The sequence below is a fragment of the Cyrtonyx montezumae genome, unplaced genomic scaffold (genome assembly GCF_038088225.1).
Source record: "Cyrtonyx montezumae isolate F1298 unplaced genomic scaffold, pur_monq_1.0 scaffold_17, whole genome shotgun sequence".
Lineage (NCBI taxonomy): Eukaryota > Metazoa > Chordata > Aves > Galliformes > Odontophoridae > Cyrtonyx > Cyrtonyx montezumae.
The window spans coordinates 21,422,192-21,445,929 of record NW_027071903.1 but is presented as its reverse complement, the minus strand read 5'-3'; the positions used below and the strand labels follow the sequence as shown (position 1 = coordinate 21,445,929).

General features: G+C 44.7%; 1 protein-coding gene across 3 annotated transcripts in view; it reads left to right on the top strand.

Moving 5' to 3' along the window:
- Positions 1-23,738, top strand: part of CSNK1G1 (casein kinase 1 gamma 1) — an 82,904-nt gene that overhangs the window by 2,199 nt on the left and 56,967 nt on the right. For all 3 annotated transcript variants that reach the window (XM_065733705.1, XM_065733703.1, XM_065733704.1), the window contains exon 2: positions 15,218-15,325. The gene's annotated coding sequence lies outside the window, so the exon portion shown is untranslated. The remainder of the gene's footprint in view (positions 1-15,217; positions 15,326-23,738) is intronic.

Below are 23,738 nucleotides of genomic sequence, written 5' to 3'. Positions count from 1 at the left end.
CCAGCTGACAGGTTCAGGGAAGAGCATTACAAGGGGAGCTGTTCTCTGGGTGAGGCTGAGGACAGCCTAACCCGTGGCTGTTTCAGACTTACTGCCGCTTTTTTGGTGGATGTCTCTTAAATTCCCACTTTTTCTGAAGCAACCAGCTGCTGTGTGATTTCAGGTTAACATGTTAACTCCTTTTTAATGCCATGAAAAGGGCCTTCAGGTGATACATGTGATCCATCTGACCCGGAATCCTGCTTACTGGTAACTAGCAGCAGGTGCCTGGGATAGGAGCACACAAATATAGCAGTTTTGAGATAATATTGCTCTGTTTTTCTCATTCCAACATTTTATGACCTTCCTGAGCTGGGTATAACAACACTTAAATCTAGTGAACTTCCAAGAATCTGCCCACTCACTTGAATCATTTTGGTGCTCAGAGGATGATGAGCCTGGAGACTACTTCTTGCATAGCCCACAAACAAGGAAGGGACAGAAAGCAACAGGGATGTCAATTAAAAAAAATAGCAAGGAGTAGATTCACAATAAATTGCTTCTTCACTTTCTCCATGACACTGATAATTTCATGAAACTCCTTTTGGGATTTATGCTGCTGATGTCCTGTTTCTGGGCGTTGGCTTGAGCTCTTTCTGGTATTTTTCTTTGGAGTTTGTCATTTCTGATGTGCTGTGCTTTGATTGTATCACCCACTCGTACTTTGAGGTTTTGCTGCAATTCCTTAGAGTCACTGCCCTTATTTACTGATAGTGTTAAATTATTCAGGGTAGCAAATGTTGTCATCTCAGTATTTCCTTCCTTGCACAGTTCAACAGAGTGAAGCAGAGCAGAATGCAGTGAGTCCCTCTGCTGCAAAGCTGACTGCTCATGCTCTTCTTCCCTGATTCTAACATACATATATATTAACTGGTTACTTGAGTGTGTTAAGGATTTTTTTCCCTTTACCTTGTGGCAGCTTTGTTCCCTGCAGACTTTTGGTGAAGGATCTTGTTATTTAGTGTACTTGTTTGTGGGTTTTTTTGTTTTCAGTGAAGTGTACCAGCTGCCTCTTGTTCATGTGCTCATTCAAAAGGATAAAATTAAATAAAACCAACCTTCAACTACTCCTGAGACTTGACTTCATTTTATAAAATAGAATTAGCCCAGTATTCACTTAGTCTGCTTCTTAGGACTTGCCTGATGTGTCCGCCTGGCTCATATATCTCCAAATCACTCTATAAATGCTGTAAGCAACTTTTAGGTACCCAGTGCAGCTTTGAGCAAGAAACTATGCACGGAGCATCCCCATCCTGCTCTGGCATGACGTGGTACCTTGTCTTCTATCCTACAGCATGGTTAGATCTCGTTGTGGTGGTTCATACTTATTTTGTTGCTGTTGAAGGTAAAATTAGGCACTGCCACCTTTCCTGTGTGTTGCTGGGGAGGAGCTGCTTTATGATGTTAAAGGACTGGATCCTGGTGTTGCATGTTGACACCTCACTCAGTGGTTTGTATGGAGGCTTGGTTTAATGCAGTGCTTCTGGTTTGTCCAAACCCTTGTGAGTGCAGGTCAGCTGCCGTCACCACTTGGGGGGCTGAGATCATGTTCTGGTTTGAGCCTGGAACTGTATGATATGTATGATCCCCTTCTTAATGATACAGTGAGTTTGGGTTGCTCACGTGGTGCCACATGCTAACTTTTAGGGGCTTAGATCTTCCAGGGATTCAGTGCTTGAACACAGAGTGTCCCCTTGACCCCCCTGCTGTCTCCTGCGTTTTGAATGTGCCTGCTATGCTCACATCATCGCTTGGAAAACAGGCATTTATAGAGCTTCTCCATCATTTTGATTCCTAACATTTATGTAGGAACGCACATCTGCCTCAAGTTTGGCTTTCCATCCTTTTTATTTGTACTGTTGTTTTTTTCTACCTTTGATTTCCATATTGCTCCTCCTTGCCCTCCCTGTAAGATGTTCTTGAGGAGATGAGGTTTTTATGAATCGGCTTCTCTTCCTCCAAAGGCCACATGATCCTGGGACGTTTCCCTCTCTGCTCTTGTGGTGAAGTGTCAGAGGAGTCTTTAATCTCTCTTTCAAGTGCCCTTTCCTAGTGCTGTGTAGATTAAATCAGACCCCTCATTCTTGTACAGGCTTCCAGTTGTTCAGAATTCTCAGTTCCTAACGAGTTGGAGTGTGGGAGCAATTCTTTGAAATGCTGTCACGGAGCTCTTGGTCATCAGCTTCTCATTCTCGGCCTCCAGAAACTTCCCCTCCTCATCTGTCAGCAGCGCTTGCACGCACCACAATCAGCAGCTCCTTCCTGGTGTTATTTAGGAGCATGTTCCTGCAGAAGAAGGGAGCAGACAGCCTCTGGTGCCAGGTGAGGTTCGTGGCAGTGGGGATGTGATGGCAGCGGGCAGCTCGAGCTGCAGAGATGAGAAGACAGAAGGCTTTGGGGTGCAGAAAGCACAGGCTTCAGGACAGGTTATGGAGGGGTAAAATCTCAGACTTGTGCCTCCTTAATCTTTATATTCCACATTAAATCCCTGTCTTTTATAGATGGAGGAGGTATTCTAAGTCTTTGCTAGATGTCTTTTAAATTTCTTTTAAATTTCTGGTTTAGAAAATCAGACCGCCCATAGAAGTAAAGCAGTTGGCACAACTGGCACAGGAGCACCAATCAGCGTAAGGTCACCTCCATTTTCTCTTGTCTTTTCTTATGTTACCCTTTCAAAATCTATTCAGAGTAGCTCACTTTCCCAAATGGATAGGTGTCTCTTACCTGTCTGAGTCTTTCTGTTTTGGTTTGCTCGTCTGTGAGCAAATCTCTTCTGAATAATAACTTAATAGCTTAAAGAGCTGACAGCCGTCCTACCCAGAAGATTGGTCTGACAGTTTGTGCTTTGTGGTAGACAACTGAATGGTATGGTTTTGTTCCTAATGCAGCAGTCAGAGATGTTCACTTGTGAGACAGAGAAACTGTTTTCTGCCTGCCTCTGCTATCCTGCTGCTTTCTTTTTTTACTCTTATGATTATATTATGACATTCCTTTAGACTGGGAAAGCTGCAGCTGTTTACAAAGAAACAAACTTTTCTTTGCTGTCCTGAACCCGCTGTCCTTGTTCTGAGGCTGTAGGTTTCTTTTGTCTCCCACGTGGAGCTGGCTGTTTAGCACGTGGTGCGTTAGAGAGGAGCCCACAGTTTAACTATCTTGAGTAGCTGCTGTCCCATATATGCCTTTTAATGTATCCTAATAAACCTGGATGAGTTTGAGGCCTGCAGTAATGCTAAGAAAACTCTGGAATAACAGCTTTCTGTAAGGTACTACTTTTTTCCCCTCACACGAGAAATTGTCATTTCTAGTACCAAAGCTAGGCTAAGGAAGTGGTAGGAGAAACCTGTGAAGCCAACAGGCCTGAAACATGTTTCTTAAAGCTATTTATTTTGCACAATACAATAGCCTCAATCTTAGCAACTTGCTATGGAGCTCAATTCATGTTTTAAATCATCTTAGGTTGCAGTAAATCTTCCCAGCTTATGAGGCTGAAAACTGTGTGAGTTTCCACTTAAGCACTAATCTTTGTTACACCTGTAATTAGGGTAACATCTCGTTTGCAGAAATAACAACCCAAGCTCTGCTCGTTTGCTAGCTGTTACACGCTCACTTCTGAGTATAAATCAGAGGGTTGATTCATATCCAGTCTCTTTTTTTTTCTTTCTTTTTAACATTAATAGCTCGTACTGCAGGAAGGGGGGAAGGGAGGTCTATTTGCATCTACCTAGTCTTGCTCGGGCAAGGAGGGGGGTAGGAATGGAGCAGATTTCCTGTGGCAGGTTTTGTTGGGTGAGTGAGTGTAGCAGTCGCAGGGTATCAGGCTTGTTGGGTCTTCAAGTTTGGCTCATTGTGAGTCAGAATTCCTTGTAGGCTTGACTTCTGCATATTTAGGTCTGTTAAAAACAACAAATGAGAGGAAGTCCTGTACAATATGGCTTATAAAGTTGTTCCACTGCAAGAGACAGTTCTGGCAAATAAACTGAAATAATTGAGCTCTGAACATTTCCAGGTGCTTTGTCCCAAGTGCTGCAGCAGCTGTCCTCAGGTACCTTCTAACTGTCCTTGTGACGCACAAGGCTAGCTTCTACAGCTTTGTTTTATTTCCTAGATCTTGAAAGAGCAACCTTGAGTGAACAAATGTAAACTTGTTAACCTGCAACATCTTATTTTAATGAGGCAGAGACCGCACGCTTTGTAGCTGTCTCTTTTCAAGGCTGTTAAGCTTCAAAGATCTCACCTTCAGGATGCTGATGGAGGCTTGTTCCTGCTGTTGCTTTTCAGCAGAGTGCTCCTGGCAGGGCTGAGGCTGCAGGTAGTGCCGTGCCCATGTACGTCAGGAGGGAGGGAGGAGTCGTGGCAGCTCTTGCCCTAAACAGCCTGGATGCTTTCAAGTGCCTTCCAAATTGCTCTGTGTGCTTCCACCAGGTTCTCTGCCATGCCAAGGGCTTGCTGCCTGTTTGCAGTCTCATTTTGGATTACCGTGGCTGCTGGCAGGGCTTCAGCAGCAGGTTGGATGGATTTGAGATCCTCGGTGTCCCCAGGTGATTGTCCTGCAGCTGAGATCAGGCCTGCAGCCACTCAGGCATCTGATACCACTTCCCAGCCGTTGTCTGTTTGGGAAGGTTTTGACAGGTTAATTCTGAAAAAGTTCTGTGCAGTGTTGGTGGTGCTAAGGCTTCAGTTTTACTCGTGATAGATGCAACACCAGTGATAGTAAATCATAGTTAGGCTGTGTTCTGCTACTGCAGCAAGAGTATCTGTGCTGAGATTTGTATTATTTAGTGGTTGTGATCCAAAACTGGTTTTAGGCTCCAAACCAACATGCAGTCCTTTGTCTAGACTTACTGGATACAGCACTGGTGCTCTGTTGGTCGTTTTTCTTATTTATTTCTCAATGCTAGCAGTACTACATGTGCCAGAGTGCCTTCACTTGTCAAGATCTATGACTTGGGATGTGTTGTTCTGGAAGCACTTGTTCGGTTCCTTCTGGTCTGCAGAAAACAGGGCTTTGACTGGAAGGGAACAATGTGACCTAGGACCAGTTGTGGGGATCCCTGCTGGCCAGGGTGTTGCAGCGACAGGCTTAGGTGCAAGGAGCAGTGGCGGGGGGAGGGCTGGGTGCTTGGGCAGCCTCCTGTGCTGCCAGCTGCTTTCAGAGCCTCAAGGGGACTGAGCATGACTTGTAGGTATCTAGTTGGACTGTGGATCCTCTGTATCTTATCACAAGAAGCTCTGCACTCATTTTATTGTGATCTCAGTCATCCTGCTTCTGTTGTTAAGTGCAATTGAACTAGTGCTCCAATACACTACTTGGATGTCCTGCACCGAAACAAGATGTGCAGGGTCTGTGAAGCTGACAGGGCCAAGACACGTAGTATAGATATTCCCCGGCGGTGTCTTCAAACCAAGTGCTCTGCCTTTTTCACATGTAGTTTCTCTTGAATGCTTGTAGCAGCCCTGGGCTCCGAACCTCAGCTGAGCGCTGCGATACGATTCTGATCCCACGACCAAATGTACCTCGTTCTGGAGAATCTGAGTCATCTCCCCATCTTTGAGAATTAGTAACTGTCACAAAGCTGTTTGCTGTGACACCTTTGGGTAAGCTGGGGCCTGTCTTTGCAAACTGTTCGGTCTCTGGTAACACTGACAAAAGTTTGAGTAATCCCTGAGCCCTGGCAGATCAGCTCTTCCATGGCGTGTTGTAGTTGTAGCGTTAGAGTAGGAAATATGCTTGCTAAGGAGGTGTTCTAAAATACATTTGTGCTCAAATCCCATCTGTTAAACCTTCCTGATCTCCTGTCTTACGCAGTCTGAAACTGAATGTAGTAATAGTTTACACCACTTGAGCAAACCTACCTTAAACAGAACAGTGGTGCCCCGGTGCTGCTTTTGTGTAGTATTTAACTGTTTCTTGTTGATGAATTGAGTTGGGGCACCCTGCTAATAGCTTTGAGATCATTTGCAATTAAATGGAGTCAACTCTTTCAAGGGATTTACCCTTGGACCAGCGCTCAACACCAGTATCCTTTATTTCCATAACTAATAGAATTGCCTGAGGCACAGAGGGCTAAAATTAGTCTTCCAGCAAGCTAGGTATGACCTTGTGGTACAAGGGCTTCTGCTGCTCATCTCTAGATATCTAAATCAGAATTTAAAGGCTGCGTTTCTGGGATGGGCAGAGCTTTAGGGGATCAGTGACGCTGAAAGGCTTTCTGTGTTGGATTATCGGCTGACGCTTTCAGTGCTGTGGTGGCAGTAATTCTCACTGGCTGTGGCTCAGCAGGCCTGCCAGTGATCTGCTGGCACGCTGTGATCCTTGGTGCTTCGGCAGGAGCTGATGTGGTACGTAGTGGGGATTGCTTGGTGGTGAGTGCGTCTCCGTGGCAACTGTGCTGAAGGTTGTGGGTCGAAAGTGGAAGCTGAAACAAAGCTTCCTCGTGTAGGTGCAGTTTCTTAACTGTGTGAATGGCACTACTCCTCTTCAAGGGGAGAGGTTAAATTCATCTCCGTGAGGCTGGAAAAGAACTCTGCTTTGTACAGAAGCTGTCAGGATGTGCAAGGAGGTAAATTCATGCAATAAAACACGTGGCAGAGCTGTTCAGCTCCATGTGCTATTTGTCTTATCCTATGCGATCACTTGCTTTTTGTGTCTAATTAAAGACACATTTCATCCTGTGAGTGTAATGAAGAATCTTTACTGGATCCCAGAGCCTATTACGTATACCTTTAATTTGTGATAAAGCTTTTGGAGTTTGCCTGCCATCCCCTAGAAATGCTGAACTTTCCTGCAGCTGGCAGTATGCTGGCAGCTGAATGGGAGAAGCTGGGAAGTAGAACAGGATTGTCAGGTGTCTGCTGTGTTTCCTTGTGCTCAGGAGTGCTGTGAGTGGGGTGGCTTTTTACCTTGTGGGATGAACTCTTTGCAGGTGAGTGTGCAAGCCCCTTACTGTGTGGCATGGGCTTACTGGTTGGGCTCACGGAATTGAGCTTTACTCCCAACAACTCAGTCATTGCTGGTGGTTTCTTGCTTGCTACAGGTAAATGGTAACGTGGTTGAGTCCTTTGGGAGCTGAAGCATGAATCTGACAAAGCACTAGTCCCTGTGTAATGCTGAGTGAATTTCAGTAAGCGATTAGGGAAAGCTGTAGTCAGCAGGTCTACAGAGCAAATGCTCTTAGGATGTGGCAGGTATGTCCATGCTAACATCCTTAATCCAGTGGTTCCAGATGCTGGAGCTGGCCCTATGGCATCTGCAATCACTGTGAATGGGTGGTGAGATAGCAGCAGAGCACTTCATGGTGTGGGTAGTCATCTGTTCCATCTTCGTGAGCCCCATCTTTTGGGAAGTTTGGGGAGATGGGGTTTCCAATGTAGAGCTGGAGCTGCTTGGTTTGGTTTGTGGATGCCTGGAGGAAAGGTCTGAGCGTGCTGCACATACCTCCAGCTGTCCTGTGCTTCGTGCAGTCAGAGATCTGTCACACAGCGTTCTGTGGTTAATCTGTAAAGACATTTCAATATGGGGTGGGTAGAAACTGAAACCAGGAAAGTTAAAACAAATAATAGAAAAAAATAGGGGATGAATAAGGTAATTGAACTTGAAGTTTGGTCACTTTAAAGGGGAAAGTTATTTGGATTCCCCCTTTCTGGTGGTTGGAAGTTGAAAGTGGTTGGAAGTGATCATAACGCTTCCCTTCAGCTCTCCTTGTGTGGGATGGTGAGCAGCAGTTCCTCTGCAGGTGGTGATCTGCTGATAGCCCAGAGCTGCGCCATTGCAATAATGTGTGCACCTATTAATGTCTTGCTCTGTCATGCTAATTACGTAAGGTCCAGCCAGCAAAGCATCAGCAGTGCTGATTTTGCTTGTTTACAGCACGGCTGGCAAACTGAGGATTGCTTTCGTAGTTTCTTAGCTTGCTGAACCATGCCTGCTAAAAATCTTAATCCGATTTAATCAGCGATTGGCCTATCGGGCCATACATTTCCCTCTGAAAATGTGCAGAGGACTTTTTAGTGCATTTGAGGCTGATAAAGCGTTGCACCTAAACTCAAAAGCTGGGAGCTTGATCCTTTCTTGGTATTGTGATATCCCACAGTGAAGTGTTAACCGCTTGGAAGGCTGTGGTTGGAAGTGCTATGCCCAGAAGGGGAGGTCTCCCTCCTGCCTTCCCCCTGCACTGCTCCTGCTGCCTGTCAGACCTGTTTGCAAGCTGCTCTGCCTCTGACCCGCACAGAGCTCTCCCTCTCCAGCTGTTGGTGAGGTGGTTTTCTCCTGTTGTTATAATGAAGTAGGCTTTCTCACAAGTGAGGCTGATAAGGGGAACCAGCAGGAGTGCCTGCTTAGGATTGCTGCCTTTCATGGAGAATGAATGCACTTTGGATTTTCTTGGAAGATCTCACCTTGTCATTGTGTAAGTTCAGTCTGCAAGCATCTCCCCAACTTCCTGAATACGCATGCACTGGTTTTTCCCAGACTTATAATGTTTTCAGACAGATTTCTGTAAACTACCAAAACTGTTGAAGGAGATAATACACACATTAAACCCAGTTAATAATGAAACAACCTTTCTGGGTAGTTATTTTTAATCATCTTGTTGGCATCTTCTAAAAGTGTGTGACATGGAGGAGGAGAACCAGGAGGGTTAAAAGAGAAGCTGCAGGGCACCTCAAGTCTGCTGAAAAGGAGCTGTTGAGGAGCAGCAGAAGTGCTGATGGATGGAGACTTCTCCTGGGGCCCTTCCCTGCAGAGGGCCATCTGCTTCAGCTGTGTGTGACAGGCTTTCTTCTGTGCGGTGTTCACAGCCTTGGACCTGTCAGGTGGGGAGAGCAGACCCCAAATGTGTGTGGGTTACTGACTGCTGCTGGGGTTCGAGGCATCAGCTGTGCTGATGAGCATCTGGAGTATTGAGGAGGTGAACTAGTGTATCAAGTGTGAGACTGCTGAGCATATCATCACAGCAGTGAGTTCTCTGATGTGTGGTTACACTTCTTCAAAATGAACTGAAGGAACTCATCAGGTGTCTGTTAAGGGTATCTTGCAAGAAAATTCCTTGGATGAGATGGATTTTTTTTGTTTTGTTTTGAAGTGAGCTTCAAATCCCATTTGGGATAACTTTTTTCAGGCTTCAGAGGGGTTTGCCTCTTCCTGGAAGGGACTGGGAGTAGAAATGTTCCTTGCAGAAATGCTATCAACTCTGGAAGTCTCAGCTGTTTGAACTATAAAGGTATCCTTTGGAGAGGAATAAATCCAAAAGATGAGCAAAGTGCATGGAGGTGGTGGTGAGGAGCAGAATGTGATCTGGGTACTGCGTGTTTCAGAGCAGAGGCATCAGACTATCACTGGAGTGTTCCTGAATGCCTGCTTTGAAAAGATAATGCAAGTTTAAAATCCCTCTTCCAAATGTAACCCAATATGGGGACGCTTTGTTTAATAAAGGTATGTGCTGTGTTCAGCCCTTCTCTCTGAACTCAAATTGCAGCAGACCAGTAGTCAGCGTGGTTGTGTTGGGGAGCTCTGTTCCTGTCTAAGCAGAAGGTAGTGTGCTTGTTTTGTGTCCTTACACACAACGAGGCTGGCCCTGTTCTACCTTCTCACCTGTTGCTCTAGTATTTCTGTTTTCAGAACAGGGCTGTCAAGCTAGCTGTGTCTGTAGCAGCCTCTGCACCAGCTAAGAAGTAGATGTTTTGCATTAGGATGTGCCTGTTTCTTCCAGAACTATGTGGTGTCTTCCAGGCTCCTGTTGCTTGCGTGGTATCTGCAGCTGTGTGGGGGAAAAGACTAAATTAGCTGGAAGTGAGAAGTTGTCTGTTGCTGGGGTTAGCTTTCCTGCTTTGATCTTCCAGCTTTGGAGGCTGTATTGAGCAGGTTAAGTTTCGACAAGGATAAAACACAATTATCATTGAGAATCCTCAGTGAGGCTGTAACATCGTTGTCCGCTCAGGCTGATGTGTCACTGAACCTTGAAATACCAAGTGATGCATTACCACTGAAAACGTGCAGCCTGGCTCATTTTGGGAACACCCCATGGGCACAGGCAGTGAAAACCTTGCCTAATGGAACTAAGGGAAGTAAGGCTCTGTTCTGAATGATTCAGAGTTTGAAGAATTTTATTTCGTTGTATTCACATGCCATGAGTAGGACTATCTGAACTTGTCCACGTGTTTTCTTGAGCTTCTGGGATCTCCTTGTCTCATTTGAGGCATTGTTACGTTCCCTTTCATTGCAGAGACTGTTGGCACTGGTTTTGGAGTCTTCAGTGCTTTGCTGCTAACAGAACATCAGCTTCCTTTGGCTCAGGCTGGTAGGAGTGCACGCAGGCTTAGCAGCTTTCTGCAGGCTCTGTATGAGGAGGTCCCAGTGTGGCATGTGGGGTACAGCACGAAGTTCTGGTTGCTGTTCTGCTTTTGTGAAGGGCAGGCTGCAATGGAGACCCGCTTGCTGTACTCTGCCACGTTTGCAATGTGTGGGCTACTCATGGGAGTTAAGGGAATTGAAAGTTGTTAAATAGTATTTACAAAGCTTTGCAAGCAGCAGTGTGTTTTTTGGGTTTTTTTTACTTATTTTTACATAGGTGTCAGATGATAAATACTGTTCTGAGTGCTGCCTGAGTACAGCGGCAGAATAAAAGCTGAGTTTTTATTCTCCAGTTGAGCAGAATAAATGTAGATGTCAGCTTTGGGGTGTATTCAGAGAGGAATTTGCAAATTACTGAGTATGCAGAGGAGCTCTGCCTTAAGTGCAGTTGTTGAGGCATTCAGCTGTGTGCCCAGCTCTCTTCCAGGTATTGCTTGTAAGTATTTATTCCTGGTGGAAAAATTTGCTGATTACCTGTAAGGTAAGACTTTTATTTCTGATACAGCTACTTTCTGTGTTTCAGGGCCTCAATGTGAAGTAGAGATCCAAACTACTGTTATGCTTACTAGGCATAGTTTTAGTATATACTGGTGATTAGCAAACAGTACTACATGTTTATTCCCTGATTGCTGCTTATTTATTCTTTGTAAGAAAATGAGTCCTTTAGTTTCCTTTCTGACAAGAAGTGGTTATCTTTACCTAGCTGAAAGGGCAGTGGTGGGTTAGGTCATGTTGGTGAGGTGCCTGGGGCTGGAGGTGAGAGGATGAAGCTCTGCTGCTGGTGTGGAGGTTGGAGCTTCAGCTGGAGTTAACTGCAGGCAGGATCAGGACAGGAGTGAGGAGGAGCAGAGCTGCTGAAGTAGCTTAGGGCTGCTAAGGCCGTCAAAGGCTTCTGCAAGGTCAGGGAAGCTGGGCAAGCCTATGAGAAGGCTGTGCTGAGCACTGCTGAGTGGCCAAAAGCCCACACTGGCTCGGGAAGACCCAGGAGTTGAAACCAAAGGAGCTACATGTGCTTTCCCTCTTTTTTCCCTTTCCTGGGCACCTGCTCCTGCTAGCTCTCCTCCAGTCACTAAGGTGGAGTCTTTTAGAAACACGACAACCCTGAAGCTTTGAAACTCTTAGTATCCAGGGAGTTTGTCTTCATTGTTTTAATTGTTTCAGTAGCTTTGGTTAAAGGTCTGCAATGGATGAGAATTAAATACTGAGTGGTGATTTAAAAACAAAGTCCAACCGGAACATGGTGTGTACCTTGAGATTGCTCATGTGTTTCTGTTGGTGGAAATGACACCTCCTTGGAGGGAAGGCAGCCCTTTCTCTAGACAAAACTTGTGAATGCTTACACGGTGGGCTTGGAATAGAAGTGTTGCAGGTTTTTATGCCAAAGCTGTTCACTAGTGCTGATGTCTCCTGAAAAGACCTTCCTACGCACCAGAAATGATCTCCAGAGACCTCATTTTTCTATGTGGGTGTGGAGCTCTTTGAATGAAAATGTGCTGACCCAAATGTGCTTTGGTCTGGGTCCGATGGGTGATTTTTCAAGTAAAGTATGGCTCTGTATGCAACCAGTCAAATTTCTCACCGTTCAAGCTTGATGTGAATTTTGTTCTTAAGGTCTGTTCCATCATCTAATCCCAGTAGGAACTTTTTGACCCCTCTTTCAGTGCTGGATGGTACAGAGACTTCAAAGTGGGATAGTGCCCATTAGGTTGGATTTTTAGTATTGCTCCTGTGCATTAAACTCATAAGGCTCAAACCTAAAGTTCTTTTTTTTCCTCCCAGTATTATCCAGAGATTTGTGCTGCTAACTGGCAGTAAAATAATGAGGTGAAGTGCAAAGATCCCAAAACTGTGTGTATATCACCTGTGAGCACCGTAAGGAAGAGTTTTGTAGCATTGTTTTCATGCTGTGATGGAAGCAGTGTCCTTTGGGAGCTAAGCAGCACTGTAGAATACTCTGGATTTTCTAGTGCCAGGCTTTTGAAATCATCTCTCTTGGTTCCCACTGCCACAGATCCCCATGACCCTCTAAGAAGAGTCTGGTTGTGTATGTTAAGATAGAAGGAGCCATTAATGAGGTGCCTTTGGGGATGCTGGTCTCGACTGAGAACCTAAAACAGGGAAGCTGGCTTCTCAGCTGCACTTCTCTTGGAAAGCAATGGAAAAGAAAGAATACCTTGCAAGGCTGAAACAGTCTATATTCCTGTCCTTCCATTTTTGGCACCCTAAAATAGAGATATTCCTGAAGAGGATGGCACAGTAGGAACAGGAGCATCCTTGTGGGATGGTTCCCCCTGCATGTTCCTGCCAACCCAAGGTTTGGAGTTCAACATGTACGTTTCCAGGCCCAGTGAGGGCCATCAAGGAGATGTCACAGGAAACACACCAAGTGTCTGGAGGTACTAATTAAACACAAAAGCTTAATTAGCTGCCAGAAGCTGGAAGGGGTCTGTCTTGCTGCTTGTGGCTTAGGACAGCCTCTTTCATTCTCATTCCTTCTTTCTGTAGCAGAAGAGATGTGCTGCCCTCCATTTTGCATAATTTGAGGCTTTCTGAACGTGGCTACCACGATAAACTTGTGCTCCAACCGGGTTGTCCACATATTCTCCCTTATAACCATTACTATTTGTACCTGCAAGAGGTGGCTATTTTGTGCCATGCCAAACAAGGTTCCTGGTGTCTAGTCCAGGTCTGCCACGTGCTGCAATCATGGCTTGGGTCCTCCCCTTACTTCGAGTTTCTCTCTGCTTTGTTGGAGTGATCTTGCTTCCAGGTGGGATTTCTGGGTGGGCCCAGCAGCATCATGGCATTGCCATGGACAATGAGCTCTGCCTTTTGAGCTTGAAATGCTCTTGTGAGGCTGGAGTGCATCCAGTGAGTCACTGCTACATGAGCATGGGAGGAGTGGTGCTTGCTGTGCAGAAGGTTGAAAGGTCTGGCAGCAAATGTCTTCTGTGAGGTGGGGATGGGTTTTTGGGATTGGCCCTTGCCAGCAGGAAGCTGCAGAGATACACCGGGGATTTTCTTGTGTTACACTTTGACTCCTCCATACTGTGCCAATGTTGTTGTTCTTCCAGCAGAACATGAATAATAGCTAACCTTTAGCTCAGCAGAGCGTGAAATGATTTATTTACTCTAGGAACAGAAGTGAATTGCTGTGGTGTGGAGCACGTTATAGTCTTCTGCCCAGCTTCCTGGTTGGGAGGTGCTGCTTCTTAATGAACGCTGGTATTGAGGTGAAGATACCGACTCAGCCTTTGGTTGGAGATCCCTGGCAGGAATTTGTATATGTATTTTTGTCTTCCTCTGAAGTTTAACTAGAGCACGTTCAAGGTGGCAAAAAAGCAAGCTTCCCCCAGTGCTCGGTATCAAAATACAGGGACTGCCTTGTGGATGGGGTGCTCCTACCCTTTGCCCAAGTAACACAGTGAAGTTGCAGTCCCTTCTTGGTGCGCATAGGGGACATGGAGTTTTCTAGTTCTTGTAGGGCTTGGTTTGGGACAAGTTTATCCAGTTCTTCTTTGCTGTAACATTTGACCCTGTCAAATCACTTAAATCTTGAGCACTGGGTGGAACTGAAGTTTGCCTTTAAATGCTTCCTAATAAGCACAATATTAGGGGTCATACTCAACCCGATGCCTTTCCACATTAGAAGAATGGAATGGCTGAGTGCTGAAGCTGTAGAGCAGGTGCCTGGCTTCATTCACAATTGGTGCTGGTAATTGTAGGTGAGGATTAATAATGATGCCTGTTGTGAGACTTTTGAAGTCTCATGCGATGCCATTGAGCAACCCGTATAGCTTCTTGTATAGAACTGAGGAATGACACTGGAAGAATGTGCGTATAAATTGGGCTGGACTGACAAGAATTTTATGAGCACAGGGAGAGGTAGAGCAGAATCCTGTGTGCTTGAGTCAAAGCAGTGCCTCTTGATCTTGGTGTATTTGTTCTTCATGCTGGAGACAGCAAAACTACTCTCATGGCTGATGTACTGGGGCAAGTGTTAGGCATCTGCTGTAGCTGGGTTAGAGGGGTCAGTGCTTACAGAACAAGCAGTTGGAGAGGGCAGTATGAACCTTAACTTCTACCCCTGCTTTAGTAGTTGTGAAAACACAGAATTGCAAGTTCTGCACGCCCCTGAGCATTTGAGAGTTGGTTGCTCATAGCCTATTGCAAGACATTGCATCTGGGAACCCCTCTTCTAGGTGGCTGTCTTTTTTTTTTTTTTAACAACTTGAACTTGTTCCTATAAAACTCATGTTAAAAAGATAATCCATGCTTTTTCTGTGACGGAAGCTAAATGCCTCTGTTTTGTGTGTGGGGCAGAGCAGCCTGTGTCTGCTCATTCAAAGCAGAGCTTTCCAGAAATACTGTGAAACAGTTTCAATTTAGTTTATCCTTCACATCCTTGTCACATAGGCTGTGTGCTCTGTAGGGTGTTGCTTGAAGAAAAAGACACAAACAAAAAAAAAAGCAAAAAGCCATGTGCTTCATTCTGACTGCAGAGCCTGGAGTGTGGCAGGAGGTGCAGCCAGCCCATGGATGCTGCCTCGTTGGGAACCTGTTCCCCAAGGTGGGAAAGTGCTGCTTCCAGAGGGACAAAAAACATTTGTAGTAGAAGAAAACTCTATTGCAAAGTACGTAACAGCACAGAAAGCTATTAGTTTGCTGAGATTAGGAGTAAGGAGAAATACTAGAATTTTCCTACAAGAAGTGATGTTGGCTCGATTTCAGCTGCCAGTATGCTTGGAAGTTGATATTCTAGTTGTAGCTGTTACATTTAGTTTTAGTGTTACATTTTGACTTTCTAAAATGTTTTCTCTTACCTTCCAGTTTCACAACAGGTATGGCTGGCTAGCTGCTGTGCTGCTCCTATGCCCCAGCACTCACTAGCCTGTGATTTCAGATAACAAGCACAAGAAGTCGGTCACAAAACGTGTGGTGAGTATCATGGGGTTCTGTATTCTGGGGGGGTCTTAAAATGCAGTCATTATCTTTGCTCCTGAAAAGTATCTGGTGAGTCTGTGCCAGGAGACCAAATACAAGTTGTTCCATTCTGTTTTAGTACATTTTCTCTCAGTTTGGCAGCATGTTTTTCTACTTTTTTTACCTGAAGTAAGGAGGAACTTGCGTCTCTGATCTACTTTCCCTAGATTCATTTTTAGAAGTGTGAGTGTTGAGCTAAAAAACTAGGTAACTGCCATGCTGCCTGCCAACTATGAGTGTCTTCAGCAAGGAAGCTGAGCAGGGTAAGTCCCAAGGCTTTTGTGAGGAGATGAAGCTTCTCAAAATGTGCTTTAACTTTGGTATCGAGGTGCCAGGCTGATGTGATCTGTAAAAGAGCATTTGGTCCAGTGTGACAGTGTGGGCTGGGTTACCTGTTCTGTTAGGGCTCACCTCTGGGATGAGCAGAAAACTCAAAAGTGAAGGTGCTTTTCCTCTCCTGAAGAGAGCAAACAAATGGAATGACACTTGTATAGGTGAGCTTGGCTTTGGCATGGACAGATACCTCGATTTCATGAACAGGCATTGACAATGAAAATAAACCAAATGAAAAAGCAAGTGCATTGGGTGGATGAAGGTGATGACCTGGAGAGAGCAGTTTGCTCTCTGCTTGGCACACGTTTTCTGGGGGTGCTGCTAAAGAGTACTGTGGGAGTGGCACAAACTTTGCTTCTCTTTACTCTCAATTGTGTCTCATCCTTTTGGAGTGCTGTTTCTACTTCTGGATAGAATGACTTCAGAAAACAAATGCGTTAAATTGTAATTTCCATTTTAAATTTTGTACACAGCCTTATGAGCCTTTGATTTTGGTGATTTCAGTGAGGGATTTGAATGTAAAGGTGGCAGTTTGATGCTGTTAGTAGCTTCCAGCCTGGAGGAGAAACTGGTTTTCAATTTTGCTTGATATAGTATTTCCAGTAATTTTGCAGTTTTGCTCTCTGAAAGGGATGTTTGTGTGTCTATGCCAGTAGTAAGAATCCTGTTAATAGTGTGAAAAGTGTTTAGTTAGAGCAGTTTAAGCTGATGCTTTCAATCTCTTATTATGAATGCAACAGAGACTGTAGGCATTTGACTCTGCTTCACTCTTTTTGTATTGTTCTGTTTTAAAGATAAGCTCCCAAAGTCTGAAGCAGCCATCTTCGTTGATGTGGGGTTGTGGAAGGTTTCTGCCATGACTGGCTTGTTTTTCTTCTCTGCCTGTATGAAGTCTGGGATCATGGGAAGGTTCCTATCAGTTGTAACTGTTTCCATGGGTTTGAGATCATAGTGTTCTTTTCCCCCTGAGAGAAGCTTCTGCCCAGCTCACAGTGCTTAACTTTTTCCTTTCTTTCTTGCTTTCTGTTCTACCACTGGCACAACAATGTATATTTCTAGCACAGACTAGCTAGACAATGGGAATGCTAAATCAGTCAGTGAGATGATCCAAGTACATGGCTTTTTAGTTGTTGATGATGCATTACTGAAACTCCTTATCAGTTCCAAGATGTTGAAAAGTGCTGCTTGCCTCAGCCACGATCTTGCTCCCAAGCTGCCTACGCTTGTCTCTTTCCTGCCTCCTGTCTTATCTCTGTGTACTTTAACTTTTAAACCAGCTCTGGTTTTCCCATTGCATGACTCCATTCCCTCACACTCTGCTGCAAGCCAGTCCCTTACTTCTCTTACTCGGTAAGATCTCTGTCTCAGGATCCTGAAGTGTCCTGACTTCTTCCCAGCTGCTGTGAAACCTGTGCCAGGCTCTTCTGCTTGCTCATCTGTGCTATGAAAACAGATTTAAAAGTCCATACAAGAGAGCAGCCACTGAACCTGCCATGCTTAGCAAACCTGTGGTGCCACATCCCGTTTCAGAAGTCTGGCTTCAGGAGCGTATCTTTCCTTGATGGCAAGAGCAGCAGAAGCTGATTTAATGGTGAAGTTCCTGGATTAAATGTTGTTAATGTTTAGTCTCTGCTGTACTCAGTCAGTGCCTTTCTGTGTAGCAGTAGATCCAGCATGTGCTGGTATGTGATGGAGCAGTGCTGGATATGCTGTGCTGTCTGAGCATTTGGTGTGGATTGCAGAGCAGACTTCTCCATGCAGAAATCCATCTGGATCCGTATCTTACCCTCGATGTCAAGGTAGGGAGACAACAGTGAAAGCTGTGGGTGCCTGTGCTGTTCTGTGGCTGCACAGAGTGGTCCTGATGATGTGTGGTAGCTAAAATATCATTCTGTATGAGAAGCTTTCTAGTTGTATTAGTCATCCATCAAGCTTCTGGATTATTTAAGTGCTGAAACTCTCCTCAAAGAACAGCAGTATCTATTTGTAGAAAGGTACATCGTGTGAAGTGCAATTCCAGTATATTAGAGTTACGCTGCTCGAGATGTTCTCAGGAATTCTGGGTCTCCTGTTGTGGGACTCCTGTGATCTGTGAAGTCTGTACCAACAGTCTGTAATCCTGGAAGGCTTTGGGTTGGTCTTGAGCACTTGAATAGTGCCATTACGGTTCCTACTCAGCTGTGAGCCAGTAGTTCAGCAGTGTGCTGTTGATCTGTTGGGTGCTGGGTTCAGGATCTGATAAACCTGGAAGTGACTGAAAAGATGCTTGGCATAGTACAGAGAAGCGTTCTTCTGCTACATATGGAGGGGCCTATCTGAAACTTTTAATGACCAGAACTACCTTATTTAACTCCTCTGTTCTACTGAGTTGATCAGAGTCTTGATCAGTTGTAATCTGTGTTTTGAAATGCCTGGAGCTGAACTGATCTCTCTTGAGCTGCAGCTTACCTGTCCCTAGCAGAGCTGTTTATGGGATATCTTTGGGACAGCTGCTGGCTGGAAGGTTAATTACTGCATGATTGCATTTCCATCAACTTAGTGAAAACTTAAATGTTTGTTGCTTTTGACTTTTTATGCTGTAATGCGTGCTGGCTAACTTCATTATAACCCAAAAAATAAGTACTGTTTTGTGTAACAGTTGAGATTCATAGGCTGGCAAAACACTTGCTCCTGCTCGTGCAGTCTGGGTTTTATGTAACTCATTATTTTTGCTCAAATGTTGCAGATAGTCTGTTTCCTCTAGCAACAGCCACCAGATGTTTAGCTGAACAAGACTTAATTCTTTAAAATTGACCTGTAAGAAATGTGTGAAGGCGAACATGGGGGTGGAACAATTGCACGTCAGCATGCTTTCCATTTACTCACTAAGAACTCAGCCTTGCCATTTCGTTCGAGCAACGATGGATCCTTATTTTTTTGTGCTATGCTGCGAAGCCTTTTCCGTGGTTGTTAATGCTTCCTTAAATGTGCTGATTTTAAGGCTGGGGGAGGGGAATCAAACTATCTTATGAAGACACCACTTGGGCAATTAGCACAGTGTGGGGACTGAGATTGGTTGATCTGCTGCTGTGTGGATCCTGCTATGAACGCTGGTTGTCAACTGGACTTTGTACATACCTGTGGTCAACCCAGCAGAAAGGGGCAGATCCTATTTCCAGTCATTTGGGGGAAACCAAATCATGCCTTTCTTTCTCTGGTGGGTGAAGAGAATGTCCCGGTGTTTTTGGGGGGATAAAGGTAGGACAAGGGATGATGGCTTGAAACTAAAAAAAAAGGGTGGACTTAGATTAAGTGTAAGGAAGAAATCTTTCACTGAGTGTGCGGTGAGGCCATGATACTGCTGCCCAGGGCTGTGCTGCCCTGTCCCCGTGGTCCTGGTGTCAGCTGAGTTAGTAGAGAGATGGTTGTGCTGGAGATGAGAATGATTTAGTACCAGCAGTTCTTCAGGGCACAGTGCCAGTGCTCTGCTCATTCATTACAGAATCCCAGCCTTTGTTTTGGTACTTACTTAGAAATTCTGGATGTTCCCCACATAATTTTGACACAACTTAAGGAGGGGGTGACTTGAATCTCCTTCTAGTAGGATACGAGGTGCTTTGCAGTAATACCTTCAACCCCTAGCCCTTGTACTGCTTGCATCAGGTTTGTGTTTTCAGTCGTTTTCAAAGCTAGTGCGTGGTGACACAGTAAGGTTCTACTAAAGTGAGCTTACAAGTGACGTGCTTTTGGGCTCCTTGCTGGGTTTTACTGTGGTCACTTGCTGCTGTCATCTCGGCACAAGGAGCTGCATGTTTCTCCTTTAGCTCTATCCTAAATAGCTCCTTTTTGAAGTGTTATTGAATTATTTTGCTTACTGACTGAAGCTTTCGTAATGGAAATACTATGTTGAATTGAAATATCAACTTAAATAATTGAAGTTGAGCATTTCCTATCCTGGTGGGAAGGGGAGGAAGGCTGTGCTACATCCCGGTGTTCCAAAAAAATGTGAGGATGGAAGATGTGGCTGCTGTTTTAGTGAAAGCTGTTGCTGCAGTTAACAGAAAAGAAAGCCTTTATGTTCTTGGCATGCTGCTATTATACAAGATACAAAGAGAGCTACTGAAAATTACCAAACAGGGGAAGCAAACCTCCTCGAGAACATGCATTTATTTTGAGTCGTTCAAAGAATCATAATGTCCAATTGTCTGCAAGCTTCCCAACTGTTCATTTCGTGGAACAGCAGTCTGACAGCTTGCTGAAAAGGATGATAGCATCCTCCTGCAAAGTTAATTTTGTTTTGTTTTTTTCAAATCCTCTCAGTGGGGTTCAGCCAGGAACCTGAAGGAAAGCCACTGCCAGACTTGGGAATATCAGCCCTCAGTGCTTCCCATTGCTTGGGAAGCCATCTGTCTGTCCTGCTCGCGGGCAGGGTGTTGCAGCTCACCTTCTAGTTGAAGAGCTGTGGCTGCTCAGGGCTGGACTTGCTGCCTTCTGCTTAATCCCAGCTTTTCATATTGCTGTTCAACTGCTTTGGTTGTTGCGCTCTGGGCTGGCTGTTGCATGCTTGGGGTTGGGATGGAGTGCTCTGGAGGTGCTGTGATTTGGAGCAGTGTTTCAGATTTAAGAGGTTTGGGGGAGCTGCTTAGGGATTCACCTACAGTTAGCCACTAGGAACAGCATGAAATGGATAGAGACTGTTACAGGGATAAACTGACGGCTGGCTGAGAATGGTTTGTGCGCTTCCCTCAGCTCATGAGGAATCTGGAGGTAAATGCTTAATTATTTCACTTGGAAGGCTTCAGAAGTTTTTCTGATCACCTTGAACCTTCTTACTGTGCTTCAGCGCTCTCAGTTTGCGGAATATTAAACATATTACTATAAGAACAAAATCAGAAACAGTGCATATGGAGCTTTAACTCGCACCCAAAGTCTGTAGTTGTGCTGGCATAAATAGATCTGCAAAAGCTGTTTTCAGACGGTGCAGGGATGCTTGGTCTTGCTGATTTCGCTTACACTGGGGAGGGGGGGAAAAACCACCAGGGAAAGTGAAGCTAATTAACTGATACAATATGTATCTGCTCACCAGATGGATTAGGTATAAGCTGCTTTCTTACAAACATTTCAATTAAAAAAAAAAAAGTCATGCAGTAACTGATCTTATCCTACAGACAACCTGAAACTTAACACTAACATGCAGCTACCACAGTAACCCAGGAGAGAAGTCCCTTCAGAGGCTGTAAAATTATAATCTTATTGCTTTCTCAGTGTACAAGAGTGTAAAGGAGGCCAGAAGAGATGCAGGCATCGTGTCACCTTTACTTAGTACTGTTTTGAGGGAAGCCAGAAAGAGCTCTTGCAGCAATCAAGCCAGGTCCTTGTAATCAAGTCAGTGATGAACAGCCCCTCTAATGAGCATGGATTTTCTAGCTGCTCCTGGAGCTGGCACTCTTTGGCGCAAATGTCCTGAGTAATTCTCTGCTGCATCTGAACGTGTGTGCTGAACAGCTAGGGACAGGACAGACAGGGGCTATCCTGCTTTCTTCCTGGAAATGGTAAGCAATTTCTAAAGGTAAACACACACAGTTGCTGTTGTCTGTTTTTATCTAGTAGCAGCAGAGGCTTACAGCCTTGTAGTTCATCACTGTAGTAAGTGCAGGTCAGGCAGCTTCTGTAGCTCGCAGTAGGTGTTTGACATCTGAACGGAGCTCTGTAGACACAGTCAGGCAATGATCCATTCCAGAAGATGTTTGAATATATGTAGGTATGCTTTCTTACCTTTTGGAAAGAGAAAAAGGGATAGATATCTTGCTTGACCCAAGCTGCAAAGCATGACACTGAGAGCTGCAGATCCCAAAAAGCTACATAAATCCTGAAAGAAGTGGGTTCGCCCAAAGGGGGAGAATCAGTCCAACCTTGCTGTAACGCTACTGCTGTGGGTCATGCAACAGTCTTCTTCAACTCTTTATCTCCGTTATAGAGTATTGCTGTGTTTTTCCGTGCTCCTGCAGTCTTCATCAGGCATGCTGCTGTCCATCTAAGGTGGAACGTGGCACCAAGTGGACCCTTTGTGTGTTTTCTCATGCTCTGATTGCTGGCAATGACTTGATTTTTCTTTCATGATTCACAGGGATATTTCTAGCTGGATATGAAATCATTTCCAGGATTCAAAGCGCAGAAGTTGACTTCTGACAAGTGAGAGATGTGCAGCCAAATATTGGGCATGTTATTTAGACTCTACCAGGAGATGCTGCCCTACACCTCAGAAATATGCCGTATTTTTCCTTCTTCCCATGTGGAAGAACTGCTTTGCAGGCTGAAGAATTGGACTTGTTTGTTTAGCTTTCTCAAGATTGTAGAGTTTGCATGGAATGAAACGGGCACTGTAATGAAGTAATTCATCTTGAAAATACAGTTCAAAGATGATGCTCTGTATTACGGTGATCTGTAGTTGTGGGAGGCAGGCTTTCAGCCTTAGAGGCTCAACTGTTTATTTCCCTGAAGGTTTGGTGGTGGGGAAGTTTGGATGAGAGCTTGGTGCCACTCAGAGGATGCAGATAGTTAACTCAAGCTCTTTGAATTTTCTTGTTGGCTCGGTGGTTAAGTGTGCATGAGACAAAAAGAAAAAAACCCAAACACTTGTTTTAGCATTATCTTCTTTTTTTTTCACAACTCCATCAGATTGTCCAAGAAAGCATTGGTCTTCCTGTGGGAGGCTTTAGCCTCCAGATGACTGAAACACTCCAAGTGATGGCCTTGGGAGTTGCTCTTGAGAATTAAGTAGCTTAATGATCCCAACTTTGCTGTTTTTCCCTTTTTTGGCAGCCTGAAGAGTCACCTCATTACAGTGGTTTTATGAAGGGAAGATGAACTTATCTTAGAGCACGATATTAAAATTAATAGGGTGGAACAAGGTGTTGTCTGTGCTCCATGAGATTGATGCTTGTGAAATGAATGCTAAAGGTCCATGTGAAGAAAGCTTGTAGCTGCAACTAGTCAGAGGCAAAGCAATGTACGCTTGTCAGGATGTGACTTCATGGTTACGCATCTCCACAAGCACACAGTTTGCATCTCTTCTTGATTCTAAAAGGCACACACATCTAGATTTAAGAGTGAAGGGCAGAACAGAAGGCTCCCAAGAGCCTTTTGCTTTCTTATCCATAGCAGCATGGAAAGCTGCAGGCTGTCACAAGGCACAAGAACTTTGGAGCAGCAAAATATCAAACTGGCAGGAATTCCTTGAGGCTAGTTTCTAGTTTAAAAGTCAATCTGAAGTTCAGGTGTGCTTCATATTTTCCCCAAGTATGTCCGGAACAGGTGGCTTCTGCTCGTTGTTCCTTGTGTGTTGTTTATTTCTTTGGGCGTTGGCCTTGGTTTTTCCCCATCTCTAATCCTGGGGAAGCTGTAGGGTTACATCTCTTTATACCAAACTCGTGTCTTAATCTTATCACAGGGACTTGTTTCGGTTCTTGATAAAGCTTTAGGTTTTTCTTAACAGCATTGCTAATTTTTTAAGCCATCCCAGGATGAGAAATACAGAATCATAGAGCTCTTCTTACTATGTTTGAAATTTCCTTGTAATCCAGTTTGGATATCGAAGTATTATACAACCTTTCTTAGCACAAGATTTGATGGTCACATTGAAGCAGTGCAAATACTTCTCAGCTTTCCTCAAAGGTCTAGCTCTGTTCACTCATTCCTTGGTGATCTTGGTCCTAAGGAATGGTTCTGGAGTTGGCTGCTTAAATGTTCTTTTCTTGTGGCCTCAGTCCTTAAAATCTCTTGTTTTTTGGCCTCTTGCCCTAAAGTGTGTGGCTTATTCCCCTGACTTTCACCCTGGGACATCCTAGAAGAACAGGGCAGGGATCTGGGATGGGAGCATCCATCAGCAGCTTACTCCCATGCCGTATGCATGCTGATCCTGTAACAGAGGGACTGAATGACTGGAAAAAGCAGCTTAGGTGTGCTCTCAGTCCTTGGATAATGCAGTATCTGGTAAGGCCTGAGCTATGAAGCTCATATTGTGGCTGTGAAACTTCTCTCCTTTGTGTTTCACCAC